This window comes from Eschscholzia californica, unplaced genomic scaffold (assembly GCF_041429995.1).
Source record: "Eschscholzia californica isolate CP2 unplaced genomic scaffold, dmEscCali1.0.p SCAF_1, whole genome shotgun sequence".
NCBI lineage: Eukaryota > Viridiplantae > Streptophyta > Magnoliopsida > Ranunculales > Papaveraceae > Eschscholzia > Eschscholzia californica.
Window position 1 is genome coordinate 58,423,903 of NW_028238198.1, and position 16,275 is coordinate 58,440,177.

The window sequence follows — 16,275 nt, forward strand, 5'->3', positions numbered from 1 at the left end:
ACTAGAGAGACGAGACATATATTCATGGGTGAGACCCATAAATATGTCCAAAAGGCCTAAACGAAGTTTGAGCAAAAATAGTACAAAAGGCAGAATAAGGGTTATTTGGGTTGGGCACCTAAAAGGGACTTTTGGGCCCATTATAGGGATCGGCCAAGCTTGGCCGACCAACCTATAGGGGCCGGCCAGAGCTTCCCTTTTAGAGCATGCTTTGGCCGGCCATATTAGGGTTACACAAGAAATAGAAACTAATTTATATTTTTGTGAAACTCCTAAATCTTATTCAAAACAGACTTTTAAGAAACCTAGTTAGGGTTGGACTCTAACTTAGGGTTCTCTATAGTGTCTCTTAAGACTTGAATAAGGTGTGGAAAATTCTCAAGAAGCTTTCTAGCTCTACAAGATCAAGTAGAGGAAGAAAGAGAGATAGTTCTTAACTATCTATCTAGTCAAATAAGAAGTGTTCTTCAATCAAACCACGATTGGAGTTCTAGCTAACAACAAGGTGGAAGATCAAGTAGATCATTCAGATGTCTCAAGTAGAGGCGCTATAATTGGAGCTCTTGGTCTTCACATTTGATTGGAAAGGTTCGAGGGAAATTTAGCGATTAAGGCAATCTAAACTAACTTAGTTACATTATTAACTTATGCATGATGATATCTTGGGGATACTAGTGTTAGACATACTAGATGTCTGAGATTCTACTAACAACATCAAGGGACACCATAACCCAACAGTGGCGTCAGAGCCTCTTGCATGTAGCTAATTTTTGCTAAACTTCACCTATGCTTGTTTAGATAGATAGATAAGTCTAAAAGTGTTTTAGACATCAATTTGTTTAGTTTTGAATATGATTTAAAGTTATTCAAGTTGATTTTAGAGTTGATAATTGAAAAGAATTTTCAAAAGATTCGATTTTGATTGATTTTGGTTATGAAAAGTTTTTCAAAAGAGTTGATTTTCATTTATTTTAGAAGTTGTTTGAAAATCAAATTTGCTACTTTAGAAGTATTCAAAAATTTTGGAACAGCAACTTTGGAAGTATCCAAATATCTGGCAAGGATGCGTCCTGGACGCGTTCAGGCCAGACGCCCATGCGTCTCGGCTAATTGGCCGAGACCGTCCCAGATTCGGAGCTTGGGACGTGCGTGCCCGAGTTCCTTGGTGCGCCCCAAGAAATTAAATTGCGTCTCGGACTAGGTCCGAGACGCATGGGACTTCCACCAGATGCGTCTAGAACGCGTCCTAGCCCAAGACCGAGACCAAGATGTCTCTGACCTATGCATAGACACGTCTGGTCTCGGCCAAACCGTGTTTGGGCACGACCCAAGATATTGGCGTAGGGCTGAACCATGCTTGGGTCGGACCTATACGCCACCTAAGCCAATGACCCAGACAAGCCCATTAAGCCTTGACCTCAGGGTCTTGGGCCTTGACTAAGGCTTGTCCCTGGACATTTTGAGTTCGGCCTAGGACCGCGGGCCAAGATTTTTCCGGTTTTGACCCGAGTGGAAGTTTTTCCATCGAAAGTCTGATTTCTCTCCCGGTTCTGCCCAAATTTTCCGAAATTGTTACGGACCACCCGAAGGCCCAAAACAGGTTTTTCTTAAAATTTATTTGGAAATCATTAAAAGTCAAACCATTTTTTTCCGAAATTGACCCGGGCCCTTTTAAGGCCCAAATGGAGTTTTTCTTAAAATTGAATTTGGAAATCATTAGAGATAAAACCAAAACGCACCATTAGTTGAATTCGTTGAATATAGACTTAAGGTCCCCATGTGACATCGAGATGTAGACAAAGGTATCTCCAAGATAATCATGCATATATAATTGATAACCTTATATGTTATATGGATGCATGTGATGTGAATGCGGAAGCTAGTATGGCTATCGAAAGTTGTTTCTTTCATTCATGTTTTAAGCACGAATGGATGCACATTGTAATAGTTTTAATTTCAAATTTTATAAGATCAGTGAATCGTTAGTCTCTTAATTTGAGTTTAGGGTCTATGAGTCCATTGAAGAAGCTCAAGGATGGGATCCTGATTCGAGTGGTAGAATTCAATGAAGTTTCGAGGGTGACGATCCAGACGAACTAAGACGAAAACAAGAAGAATCCTAGAAGATTAGATCTTTTAGGACTAGGAGCCATATTAGGATCCATATGTGCTTGATTTATTTTCTCGCGCGCATTTACTTATTTATTTACGCTTTCTGTCATGGATGGTTAGTTAGGCTAAATAGTTCACTACAACGCATACTAGACAACATGTAAAAGTCCCTAAAAGTAATTTTGAGTATAATGCCTACCCAGATTAAGACACCTATTGAGCCCTCGATCATGGAATGGTGGGTCTGCCTCTGCAGGGTGCCAGCCTTTATCTTTTTGATAATGCGGGTAAACCTATGGTAGAGGTCTATACGTCTAAATGGTTTTACTCTATGAGATCATCAACATAGTTTTCGATACTCGAGGCAAAGGGATGGATTCGTCATTCATTAATGCAATCCTCGACCAAGAGTTATAAGAGTATGATCAGTGAAGAGTTTACTCACCCAGGACAACGTGGTTACGGGAAGGGCCTTAGTCTGCTTAACTCCGAAGAAATGGGATCTTGGAATCACGTTATTCAATCAGGGACAGTTTTATATTGAATAATGTGGGACGACTGAATTTTTCCAAAAACGATAACACGTTTAAAACTTTGCTTATTCTTTTATTGTAGTTTTAATGACATATTAGAAAATTAGTTTTCTAACCTTCGTTCAATCCTTGAGAAAGAGTTCAACGAAATTAACTTTCTTGAATGAAAAGGAATCCGAGAATGGTTCTCAGATTCGAAATAAAGAAAACATCCTAGAATACCCAATCCCAATGTTGACTCATACAGGATAAGGTCAAAAACCTTTTGTAAGCAATCGCAGAACATTCTCTTTGGAAGAGTAATGGATGCTAGCATGACCATTAAGACAAATTGAGGAAAAAATTTCTATAGAGGTCATTAATGGAGAGGTTAGAGACCTATATGGAAATCTGAAGGTCATGTTAAGTAAGAACCGAAAGGTTTTCATATTTTCGATAACCTGTTCGAAAATTTGAAACGACTCGGATTTCCCTTATTAAGAGATGACAACAGAATTCATCTACCACTTAGTTCAATACCGATTAAACCAAGATAGATAAGACCATAGATGAGTCACTCAGATTGTTGTGAACAACTGAACAGAACACACGGGAACATCGAATCTAAGAAAAATGTTCTTGAGATTCAGAGCAAGGAATCTAAGAAATAGTTCTTGAGATTCTAAAGGGGAAACGACCATTCAACAGAGACAATCAATTGATCAAGGAAGGGAAATCGGTTGTCGAGTTCATGACCAAGATTTTTCCTCACTACTGTAAATGTTTCCAAAACAATGGCTAGGCCATTTAAAAGGAAAGTACCCTTAGTACCTGGAGGACAAAAGGAATGAAATTATGAATTCCGGTTCCAGTATCCTTGTTAACGAGGTTAAGCAAGTATCGTAGAATCCCTTCATCAGGTATTTAAGACCAGATGTGTGACTCAGTGGAAGCTCATGGAAATTACAAACTTGACTAAAGGGAAAAAAAATCCAAGAGGGAGCAGCAGTTATATTGCTAAGGATGCTGAAAGGGATCGAAGTCTTCTTTTAGACACTGATCTATCTTAAAACATTATTATGTTATCTAGAAACATGGAATGTTTTAAACCAGTGGTAAATTAACGGAGGGTTCTTGGAGAATCAAAATTGTTAACATTGATAATGGATAAAATCAAAAGATTCAAACTCGTTAACTCTAGCATTGTCGCTTAGGTCTTTAGGACCAATTGAAAAAGTCAGCCTTTTCATAAAGGCATAAGAGACCAGTAATCTATTAGGACCCATACCTTGTTATGCAGACCTATAAGTTTACTTGCAGAAGCTAACGAAAGCTACTTCAATACGTACTCTGACAACTTCATGAAGTACGGAAACGTACAAATCATAAACTATAAGTCGGAAAGTTTGAAAAGTTCAAACAAAGTACAAACCGAAGTAAAGAATCACCTTGACAAGAAAATATAAGCCATCCGATTCGAATGGTGAAAATTTGAGTCTTGAATTTGATAACCATAAAAGAGTTGAGAAATGGCTTCTCGACTCAAGCCATGGAACACACCTGATGGATGGCGAGTCTAGTGGGACTAATCAAACACTGTTAGGCATGATTTGATCAGTGATGGGTTTAAGCCAGTCTTCCGACTGTTCTGGGATATATTCTAGAAAAGGTCGTTTTCTCACTTAAACAAATTCGTCTAGAAGCTAAGCCTACGTAAAACGTTTACAGGGGGATAAAATTAGCAAATCTGACGCAATTTCTTTAGAAGAAATTTGTTGCTCGCGATGGTATCCTTCAAATAATTAGTCTGACCAAGCACTAATTGTTAGAAGGATAAGTGGGAGAAGAGTACAAGTCGAATTAGTTCGTCGACCATGAGAAAAATCATGAAAAAAAGTACAGGCCGAATAAGTTCGACCAAGAGCAACAAATTTGTTGAGAAAAGTTTATTGCGGTTCCTAAAAGAAGAGGAATAAAAGATAAAGTTAGATGAACTTTAAATATCTAACGCACAAAACGAATTAGATTCGTAAGAGAACTCTCAAAAGTTGAAAGTATCTCAAAGGGAAATATCTCAAGGAGTTGAGAATATTCCACTTGTTGATCACAACCCCTTAGGCTTATCTATCTTGTTTAGAAAATTGAAATCTCACTGTTAAAAGATAAAAGCCACAGACCTACCGAGAGACGGAAACCAACTCTGAGAATTAGCTTGGAACCAAAAGATCAAAATGAAATCCATATCTCGTCAAGTTTTGGGACTTGATCAATGGAGTAAAACCTATTGGACGCAAATTAGTTTTCAAAAGGAGAAAACTTAGAAGGATGGAAATATTGATGTTTCCCAAAGACTAGACAATGAGATAAAGATCACAAATTCATATCATGAGCAAGATCTTTACCTCAGTCCAATTTAAGTCCATACTAACTATAATAAAAGTCAGAAACCGTCTTCCTAAATAAATTTATGGAAGTAAAAGGTTACCTGCTTTAGAAGTTGTTAAACACGCATGCTTCGGAAATCTATTAGTTGATTGAAGCAGGCAAGAGTTGGAATCTTCGATTCAACGGGCTTAGCGAAATGTGTGATCTTGAGCCTCGGGATTTCAAGAAGGTAAGTGGGAGTAACGCGTTTTCCAGGTCCGGTATGCAGTGTACATACTAAGATTGAAAACAACTTTAAGATGTTGGAAACAGTTAAGAACTGACTCAATAAAGGACCATAACGGATGATATACTTTTGGGCATCAAAGATCTATGAGAGTAGATCGAAAAGATGAAAGGACCAAGTTAAGAAGCTTGCTACGCTAAGACTCTTAAAGTCCAAACTCGAAAGACTCTATGAGAGAAATTTGACTCAAATCTCATGACAAGAGCTCAGCAAGACTTAGAGTCTGGGAGGCCCTGATGAACAAGCATGCATGAGAAAGATATTTATGCCTCAAACATAAAATCGGTCATGTGGGACATGATTAGCAATTAGACATCTAGAATATTAGAGTATAAAGAGACGTCAACATCCGAATTTAGATAAGATAATCTGAACCACAACTAAAGAACGCCCTAAAGAGCTTGGGAAGTAATTAGGATGAGTTCTTAGTGCAAAAGTGGAAAAGTTGAACATGTCACACATTGCAAACTTCCAGACATGAAAGGAAAGTAAGATGGAAAGTGTTTCAAGTCGGGAACTGTTGCAGACTCTACAAACGAAAGAATAGAATTAAAACTTAAGAAGTTTTGAAAACTAGTCAAGGAATACTAGAGATCATCAAATAAAATTAGAAGAAGCGACCTTCGATTAATTGATAGTGAGCAAAGTTTAACCGGATTAAGATCTGTTGCAAACTGAACTGTCACCATAGACAAATTATGAGAGTCATACAAAGGTCTAAAGCATAAGGTATATTCTGAGAATAACCTTGACTGGTAAATTGAGTGAGTAAAGGACTTTAAGGGAAAGACTCAAATTTACAAACTCTTGTTATCAGAAATAAACATGTTGCTTATTTCGTAGTCGTCTAAATTTGGTTTAGTACTTAAACGACAGTCCACAGATAAAAAAGTATTCCAAATAGGATTGTCAGATACGTGGTCTGATGAATGAAACCCTATTAAGTGAACCTAGAATTTTCATTATCATCTCCCTAGTCTAGGTCATTTCATGGACAACAATCACTTACAAATACTAGCACATGAGGTCGAAAAAATAACGCAGTTTCATGGGCTATGTGAATAGGGTATTCAAGTCGACTACGTGGGTGTATTATTGGGGATATACACTGGATAACCCACAAATAAGAAGACATCAAAAATGATGAACGTCAAAACCTCTCATTGACAAAGTTGGAGAGATTCCTCAAAACATGGGTACTTCACTCATTTTTTGTAAGGAATGTCTGACTTTAGTTCTGCTAAACGTCGCTTCGTAAAATGAGGTTATAAAGGCGGACACTAGGTCATGCATGATAGACATGAAGCTGACTGGGAATACAAGAATGGGTTGTGTCATCCTAATTAAATTAGGAAAAGTATCTCAAGGCCACTTGATGAGCAGTAACTGAAAAATGCATGGCCATGCTCAAATGGATTAAGTGATTAATCATTTGAATCGACAGTTGTGCTTGGGATCAAGAAAGTCTGAAAGATGTGACGTATCAGATGGGATTCAAATTGACACGGGAATTGAGCATTGCACTTGTTCTAAGTATAAGGGAAAGACTGAAGAGATCTCGTTCGACCAAGGATGCCATGCGAACAATTTTTCGTATAGGAGAATTGATGAAGAAGATCATCAAGTCCGGACGATTTAGTGATCGTAGTGTTTAGCTAGAAACGAAGTATGATTGTCGAATCAAGGGGTGATTCGCGACTAACTTCGACTGGATCCTACATCGGGTTACACCAAATAATGTCGATTTGATCGGATGATATGACTAGAGGGATGAGACATATATTCATGGGCGAGACCCATAAATATGTCCAAAAGGTCTAAAAAAGTTTGGGCAAAGATAGTATAAAAGGCCCGAATAAGGGTTATTTAGGACGGGCACCTAAAAGGGACTTTTGGGCCCATTATAGAGGTCGGTTAAGCTTGGCCGACCAGCCTATAAGGGCCGGCCAGAGCTGCCGTTTTAGGGCATGCTTTGGCCGGCCACATTAGGGTTACACAAGAAATAGAAACTAATTTCTATTTTTGTGAAACTTCTAAATCTTATTCAAAAGGGACTTTTAGGAAACCTAGTTAGGGTTGGACTCTAACTTAGGGTTCTCTATAATGTCTCCTAAGAGTTGAATAAGGTGTGCGAAATTCTCAAGAATCTTTCTAGCTCTACAACATCAACTAGAAGAAGAAAGAGAGATAATTTCCAAGTATCTATCTAGTCAAAGAAGAAGTGTTCTTAAATTAAACCACCATTGGAGTTTTAGCTAACAACAAGGTGGGAGATCAAGTAGATCATTCCTGGTGTCTCAAGTAGAGGAGCTAGATTGGAGCTCTTGGTCTTCACATTCGATTGGAAAGGTTCGAAGGAAATTTAGCGATTTAGGCAATCTCTAAACTAACTTAGTTCCATTATTATCTTATGCATGAGATCATGGGAATACTAGCGTTACACATACTAGATGTTTGAGATTCCGCTAACAAACTAGGGGACACCATAACTCAACGATCCTAGATACGAGATTCCCTAAGGATCAATCAATACTCAATACTTTAACTGCAAAGGAAAATATGACTGTTTTGCGCGTCAGAGAGGTTTCCGAACTTTTTGTAGGTTTCCCCCAAGTTTTGAGGAACAGGAGCTAGAGGGAGTTAAAGGAAGCAGTATCATCCATCTAGACGAGATATCAACCATTCAGACATGATTCAACACCAAGTCTCTATTTCCTGACTGATAATCGGGACTGACGTTTTTTTGACATCAGCATGTGCAATCCGCACGTGGATTGTGATGCTTCTATAAATAACTTAAACATGCAAGAAACAAGTTTTGAATATACTTGAACTAGGGTTGTACGTAAAACCCCGTTGTTCTCCGTGCGACTTGAATATTTTAGCGACGCTGGTTGTTATTGCTTCGTTTCAAAGGTTTTTCTCCAGGCTTGCATTGTTGGGTTCAACTTTGTCGAGCTTGACTTCGGATGCCATTTTGGGCTCTTCTCAATGGGAGGTACGTAATTCAGGCATTAATGAAGCGTACTACCTTGCTCGACCTCTCCAAGAAATCTTGTAAGTGATCCCTTCGGGGAACTCGGGATGTTTGAAACGACTCTCGAGCTTTTCCGACCTTCATCTTCTGGAGTCGTCATGCTTCATTTAAGTGGTTTGCTCCAACTCCTTTTCCCTTTATGCTTGGTAGGTTACAGCGGCCTCGATTGAATTTCTTCAGCTCTCTACAATTTTTTCTTTAATAGATCCGAGCAGAGATACCTGTTTTTGCTATTTTGAGATATAATTTCTTCTATAATAGATATCGTGATGAATAAAATTTCTCCTTTGATTGTTTTCTCGATCCCCTGTATTTACTTTTTGTTACCCGATCGTTCTCCAACTTATTTTAATTGTTTTGACTGCATCTTTTCGTTTCACCATGCAACATCCCTTATTCTTGACTCGCCATCATATTTCTTTGATTGTGGCGCCCGATCGATTCACATTCTTCAATGGGCCCTATTTATAAACTTAATTCGATCACGGAGAATAAAAATGTTCCTCCTTATTATGACTTCTCATGCTGACCGTGTTACCTTTCTTCCCCTACGAAACATCGGTATGGCTTTCTTCATGACCTTCTCCAATCCTGATTTATCTATCGAGGATTTTCAAGCAGACGTACAGGGAGAAGGTTTTGTGAGGGTTTTTTCGCATGAGAGAGCTGAATCATCTTAAAAACTTGGAAGTTATCCTTAATGCACGCCTCTTTTATTCTCTCGTGCAATCTGTGAGGAGTGTTCCTGACGACTCCATGCCTGCCGTTTTTTAAGTGATGGGGGTATCTTATTCGTTCGTGAGGGAGAGGCAGGCTTGTGTTCTTGGTTAGAGTGGTAAGAGGTTTAGTATTCCACCTTAGAGGCCAAGGATTCGAGGCACACTAACCATTAAAAAAAGGCTTGTGCCCTTGGTGGTGTTGGCTTTGGTTACCTTAGTCAATCCTCGTCTAGAATTATTTCTATCATTTTCTTCTACTTATTCTGATGTATAGATTTGATGATCCTTTTGGCAAGCGTTCTTAATTTTCGAATTTGTCTTTTCTTTGTTCATCTTCTTGTATAATTTTTCCTGTATACAAATACATATTTTAAACGAGACATTAGTTGGTTAGTTAAATTGTGCATGGCCTATCTTACTAAAATTATATGCCTTAACTTATAAAGATGCAAAGCTTTGCCTTTGGGTGTTCCTACAAGACAAAAAATATTAGTTTCTTCGGTAGATACCCTGTAATATTTGAAAGTTGTGCCTGCCGAGGTAGGGCTTCATATTCTTGATGGTTTATGTCTTCCTACTTGGTTATAGCTTGGGCTACCAGGGCTTTGTTTTAGCCCTGCGAGGCAGGGCTTGTCTAAAGGAGATGTCCTTTGACCAAAGATGAAATCCGAGCAATTTGTCAGAGAGGAAAATTCATGAAAAATATCATCAAGTCCGAACGATTTAGGGATCGTAATGTTTAGCTAAAAAACAACTACGATTGCCGAATCACGGGGTTATTCACGACTAACTTCGTCAGGATCCTACATCAGGTTACACCAAAGAGTGTCGATTTGATGGGAAGATTTGACTAGAGGGATGAGACATATACCTTAAGGGCTAGGTCTGGCCGACCCTATTAGTGTGGCCAACCATTCCTCGGCCGACCCAATAATGGGCCTTAAGTGCTCGGTCTAAAACCCCTGTGGGAATTAGCGATTAAAGTATAATCTCTAACTTCTTAGTTCATAGTTAGCTTAGGCATGATATCCTGGGGATACTAGTGTTAGACATTAGATGTCTGAGATTCCACTTAGAACACTAGGAGACACCATAACCCAACATTGTCTGCTTGCTTTTCGAAGCTTTTTAGGTTTTGCAAGCATTATTGCTTTTAGAAGCCAGCGATGAAGGGCTATGGAAGATGCCTTTTTTCAGGTCTTACTACGTTTTGTTTTATACTAAGATTCTTCCTTAGCTACGTTTTGAACATGACTCCTCCATAGTTTTGTTTTGGGTTGAGTTTCGACTAAGACTCCTTAGGCCTGCGAAGTAGGGCTTATTTAATTTTAGTGGTCGGTTTATTGCTTGGGTTATCCGGCCTTACGTTTAACGAGTTTCGACTAAGACTCCTCTTTAGACCTGCGAAGCAGGGTTTATTTAATTTTGTTAGTCGGGTTATCCTTTGGATTATCCGGGCTTACATTTAACGAGTTTCGACTATGATTCCTCCTTAGGCCTGCGAAGATGAAACTCATTTAATTTCAATGGTTGAGTTATCGTTTGGGTTAGCTGGGCTTACGTTTAACAAGTTTCCACTAGGATTTCTCCTCGGCCCTTATGAAGGAGGGCATAATTTTGGTAGTCGGGTCATCGCTTGGGCTATCTGGGCTTAAGTTTAATGAGTTTCGACTAGGACTCATCTTTATGCCTACGAAGCAGCTTATTTAATTTCGGTGGTCGAGTTATTACTTGGGCTATACGGGCTCAGGCAAATATTTCCACGTGCGACAGATAGAAATCTTCTTCAAATTAAAATACTTAATTATATAATTAAATATGCATTACCTCTCCTTTTTTAATTTGAAGATGTACTAAAGTAATGCGAAGTACATGATTTGTCTTCGTGAACTCTCCTAGTGAATTCTAACCTGATATGTTTGTCATTATTCCTGTAGACGGTAAAAAGTCTACGGCTCAGAAAGTCCAACAGTCAACAGGTTGATAGTCAGAAGTTTTTTCGGGTCGGGTCGAATGTTGCGGGCACCGCCTACGTGTCGAAATAACCTACAAACTAAAAGAGAGAAAAAGATAGTGAAGCCTCTGGGACACCGCAATGGTTCCGGCCTAAGAGGTATCTGACAGTCAAGTCAGATACCTACCTGGTCAAATAAGATAAAGAAAGTCAAGATTAACAATAAAGAGGTAACCTTTCGTCGGAGTACTTACGTGCTTCGGCTCGTAGAGTAGTCGGAAGAGATCCCTATAGAAATGATGTACTCACTGCATATTCGAGAATAATAAGGGTGAAGAGGATGACGATAATAGTATCGTGGCGATAAACTCATGGTCGTAAATGAGTCTTGCAGTAAGGTTATGGTCGTAAACGGACTAATTAGTAAGTTCCTAGTCGTAGAATTGGGAATGGTGATCGTAAAAGGATGGTGTTGGTGCATCTATCTCTTTACTGCTAGATATCAGACTGTCAAGCTCTTGTCTCCCCACTTCTACTACGATAAGTCAGAGAATTTGGGAGAGTGGGAAGCTCTTGCGAGAGGATCAACAAAGGATAAGTGAGAAGAGAGAAGATGGAGTAGGCTAGACTGTTAGAGTATTGTTGTCCAACGTTGGATGATCTGTTCGTAGGTAGTCCTTGATGATGCACAAAATGTCCAGACGTTGACTAACGTCTGAAGAGTCAAGATCAGACCTGAAGTCCATCGGGTCAACCCGGCTTAAGGCAGCAGGTCAGCTGAACCCTTGACGACCCGTCACGTACTCCCTTAACTAGGAGGTCGGCTAGAGGAAACCAGCCCTGTAACGCCCTTGGCATGAGCAGATTAGCCCTAGGATCCACGTAGGTTCGTTCGATGCCTTACACCCAGAACTAGGAAGGCAAAGCGCACCAGCAATCTACCGACTTAATCCCAGAATCTCCTCGGAGAGCTCAGTCGGTTACAGATCTTTAAGTGTTTAAGCAAGTGTGGACTTCACGCGTCCAAGGGAGGAAACTTCTCCCCAAAGATCTATCACGTTGGCAGGATATCTATGAAAGATCCTTGAACTTAGGAACTTTCATCTATCCTGAATACGAGATAAACACAAAGGGCAACATTCCATCCACGACGATCACGGCCGCCTCTTTAAGCCTATAAAAGACCCCTAAGTCGTCCTTCAAAGGACACGATCTCAAAACCCTAGAAGATCACAGTTAACTCCGAGTTCTCACTACTCGCCCCCAAAAGGATCAATCAATATCCCTTTTTTTTAATGCAACGAGCACCCTGACTGGCTTGGGCGTCGGAGCGGTTTTCGAACCCTTTCCAGGTTTTCCCCCCCTTTGGGAACTGACAAACAGGAGCAATAAGCAGGAGCAAGGAACAAGGAGCAGGAGCAAGGAAAAAGGAGCGGAAGCAAGGAGCGAGGAGCAGAAGAAGAGGAACAGAGAACTAGAGCTAGAAGCAGGAACACTCTATGGGATCTAACTTAACATAACCGAACATTCAACTTAACAAAGGCTGTCATGCATCAACTCCCTGTTTCATGCTGATCCAATGGGAAGCCATTTGGCGCTAGAAGGAGGGCATCTCTCCAGCAAAATCATCAGTTCGGTAACCCGAACCCATTTCATTACTTTTTCAATACTAACCTGAGGTAAAATATGTCCTCAGAGGAGCACACTCCACGCGGATCCCAGCACCAGATACCCGACGCAGTTTAGCTCATGGCCACAATTGAACAACTTAAGGCCGACTGCGAACAAGGGAACGAAGAGGTAAAGCGATTACAAGAAAGCCTCCATAAGGCCGAAACAATCAAGAAAAGCACACAACGGCGGAAAGAAAGGAAGCAATCAGAATGCACACCCGAAGACTTTTCTCGCCAGGTAATGCATTCTCGACGGGAGCTCTGGAATTACAGCCTGACGATGTGACACGAAAATGTCACATTTGGAGCGCCTAACTTAGACTAATTAGCCCTTTTCGAGTGTTATCAATAATATTTTATGTGTTTTCATGTTAGGTACCTATCTTGGAGTTAAACATGTAATTTGGAATAAAGAGAGCTGAAAGAACGCAAAGGATAGGCCTCTACTCCCTAAATATAAACTCATTTTAAAAAAAAATCCTTGAAAAAGGTCAATCGCATCGAGTTTCATACAAAGAAAATAACACAAAAGAAGCGAATTATCACTATCATTTCATGTGTCGAAAACGACAGACAAAGACTTCAAGCAACTCAAATGACAAGTATAGTCAATGACGAGTCCGACGATGAAAACGGTGTTTAATTCGGAGTTCGGACGGGGAAGATATGAAAGAAAGAAGCTAAGGTATTTATTTGAAGGCACTCTCCTTTGTTTCTAATTTGAAATCAAACTCAAGCCCAAAGACAGTCCAAAGGCCCACAAAGAAAAAGAAGAAGAAAGAAAGGAGTAGAGATTTTATGAGCACCCTCTGTTTTATGGATCCAAGTCAAGTTTGAGTCAAAGTCTTGACCTAGGGTTTTAGTAGTAAAGGGTTACTATTCATCATCTTCTTCTTCATCAAAGAATCAAATAATCAAGAACCAAGCGACCAAGCAACAGAGAAAAAAAGAGGCAAGAAAGAAGAGAGAGAAAGAGGAGGCTAAGAGTTTAGGGTTCTTATTCTTGAAATTTATGGGTTTTGGAAAGAGAGAGAAAAAAAAGAGAAGGTGAAGGGGGAATGGCCAAGCTAGGCCGACCAGCACTAAGGCCGGCAAAATCTTGGCCGGAGCAGCAGCTTGGGTACGGGAAAGCTTCCACGGGAAGCTGCAGCAGGAACAGCGGGAGCTGCTGCTGTCCGGAGCACGGACCAGACGCACAGAGCAACAGTTGCTCGGGAGCTGCAACAGCAGCATCAATGGAGGGCGCGCAGCAGCTCGCGCACGGGATGGAAGCTTACCAGAGCGGCCAGGAGAAACAAGCTCGAGATGCCTCCACGGGACGCGACTGCAGACGTCGGGACAGCAAGCTCGAGCTCCCGTGGACGCGACCAAGGGACATCCGGCTCGGACAACAGCATTTTTGGCCGGATCTATGTGAATTTTGGCCGGAACTTGTTTTGCCGGATTTTTAGGGTTCCAACAACCTTCTTGATCCGAAACCATGGGGCTTTTACTTCTCATGTCCTTGGTTAGTTTTTCATGTGATTTGATTTGATTTTGGACAAGAAATTTCTAGAGGGAGAAAGCTAGGGTTAGCTTTAATGGAGTTTGTGTTCTAAATGGAGAAGATGATGGTGGTCGCTATGGGGAACCCATAAAATTGCTTAGGGGAGATCAGCTGCAACTAAAAACTCATATTTTCCGACGATCTTAGCCTTGAACCACATCGAAAAAGGGGGATTCTCTCATCATTTTCTTTCCCTTTCTTATTCAATTACCATGTTTAGCTAACTTTAGTGTGTCGATTATATGAGATGAAATGTGATGAATTCGTGATTATATTTAATATGATTTGATGTTTTGATTATAAATTGATGTTCATTTATTTCAATTATCGTTTTGATCGTATTTTCATGTGTCTTGTCAAACACTTCGCATAGTTAATAGGCGAAACGAAGTATTCGATTTCGATCGTAGTCTAAGTCATATTTTCATGTGTCTTGGCATGCACTTCACATAGTTAGGCGACTAGACAACACTTTCGTTGACTCGGGATCAACCAATTTAGACGTTTGTTTGACTAAGTATGATCTCCGGATATACGTAGTACTTAGAGACATCTACTTTAGGAGTCGAACATCGATTATACCTTGGAACATTAGATCGGACTATACATAGTAATCGGTTTGTCATATCGGATTCCCGGTTCGACACCTCGCTCACTTATTTGTTGCCTCCCGACTCTTGTTCCTCCAACTCTTCTCTCGAATCTCTCTTGCCCATTTACTTAGATTGTTTAGTAGTTTTATTTGTTCTCATTATTCCCTCTTAAATTAATCTTTAAACCCCCCATTTACCTTTGCCCTTTCCGTTTTTGTATAAGTTAGCTAGTACTAAAACCGACGGACAAGACCTTTCGACATCCGAAGTACCTTCCTATCCTTGGATCGATCCCGGCTTTGCCGGATTACTACTTTATACCTCCGCTTGGGTGTGCAACCTTTTCGGGTGCATCATGTTTTTGGCGCCGCTGTCGGGGATAGGTTTAGTAGTTTGGATACCGTTTGTTGTTTTGTTCATTAGTTTAGTGTTTTTGCTTACTTAGACGTTCTTGTTTTCTTTGTTTTTTGTAGTTTCTTAATTTCATTTTTTTAGGTACCGTTTTATAGAAAAGAGCCATAAGTGACATAAAGGCGAAGGAAAAGGAAGGAATCAAGAAGCTAAAGAGGAAAAACGAACGAAACGAGAGGAACATTTGCTAGTATCGCATTCTATCTCATCCTTTTTACTTGTGTGTGATTGTTTAGTCTATCTCATTCTTTCTAACACTAGTCGACCATCTACAAGTCATCAGGACTACTCAAACTTATATATGAGCGATCCGACTAGTGATAGGAATAGGCGAGTTGAGCCTGACCGACCTAGGATGACCATGGGTGAATATCGACAGATGTATGGAGTCGGTCAGACTCATCATGAATATGGTTTTAGGGATTATGAGCATGAGGGTAATCAACCCCGTAAGAGTCTTCGAGACTATCGACAAGAATTTGGGATGACCACACCTTCATGTATGGATTTGTCATTTGATGATAACCGTAGTTCCATTAGTATTGATCGACCACGTCGAAGTCTTCGTGACTATCGATAAGCATATATGAACGGTTCACTTAGGGATGACAATTTCCGACTCGATGATTTCACTCAAAGAGTCGAGTCTGGGTATCTACATGAAGGTAGTGAAGAAAGGACCATGGAGACCATTAGCCCGGTTTGTGCTATTTGTTCGAGCTTAGACTAGTTGACCGAGTATTGTCCCATGATCCGTGTTCCGCGAGAGTTCGTCTATTATACTCATGTGCCTTATTACGAGGAGATGTCTGAAGATATTCTCCAAGCATTTTTAGAGTATCAAACTAGATTCAATCGAGATATAAAAGAGATCACGGAATGGATTCTCAATATTGTTGATAGAATTGAGTCGGAGCCTATCATCGACGAGGAAGGTGTTTGCGCACCCCAAACTCAAGAGGAGACTATGAATGATGGTGAGGATAATACACCTAACTCTAGTCTTAAGTTAAATGTCGAAGAAGCTCCTGATAGACCCTTAAAGCA

At 40.1% G+C, this 16,275-nt stretch overlaps 1 long non-coding RNA gene across 1 annotated transcript in view; it reads right to left on the bottom strand.

Annotated features, from left to right (window-relative positions):
• LOC147567830 (uncharacterized) overlaps positions 1 to 15,877 on the bottom strand; it is a 155,892-nt gene extending 140,015 nt beyond the window's left edge. The window contains exon 1 of the long non-coding RNA XR_015237919.1: positions 15,544 to 15,877. This is a non-coding gene — a long non-coding RNA (uncharacterized LOC147567830). The remainder of the gene's footprint in view (positions 1 to 15,543) is intronic.
• Between the last annotated feature and the right edge of the window lie 398 nt (positions 15,878 to 16,275).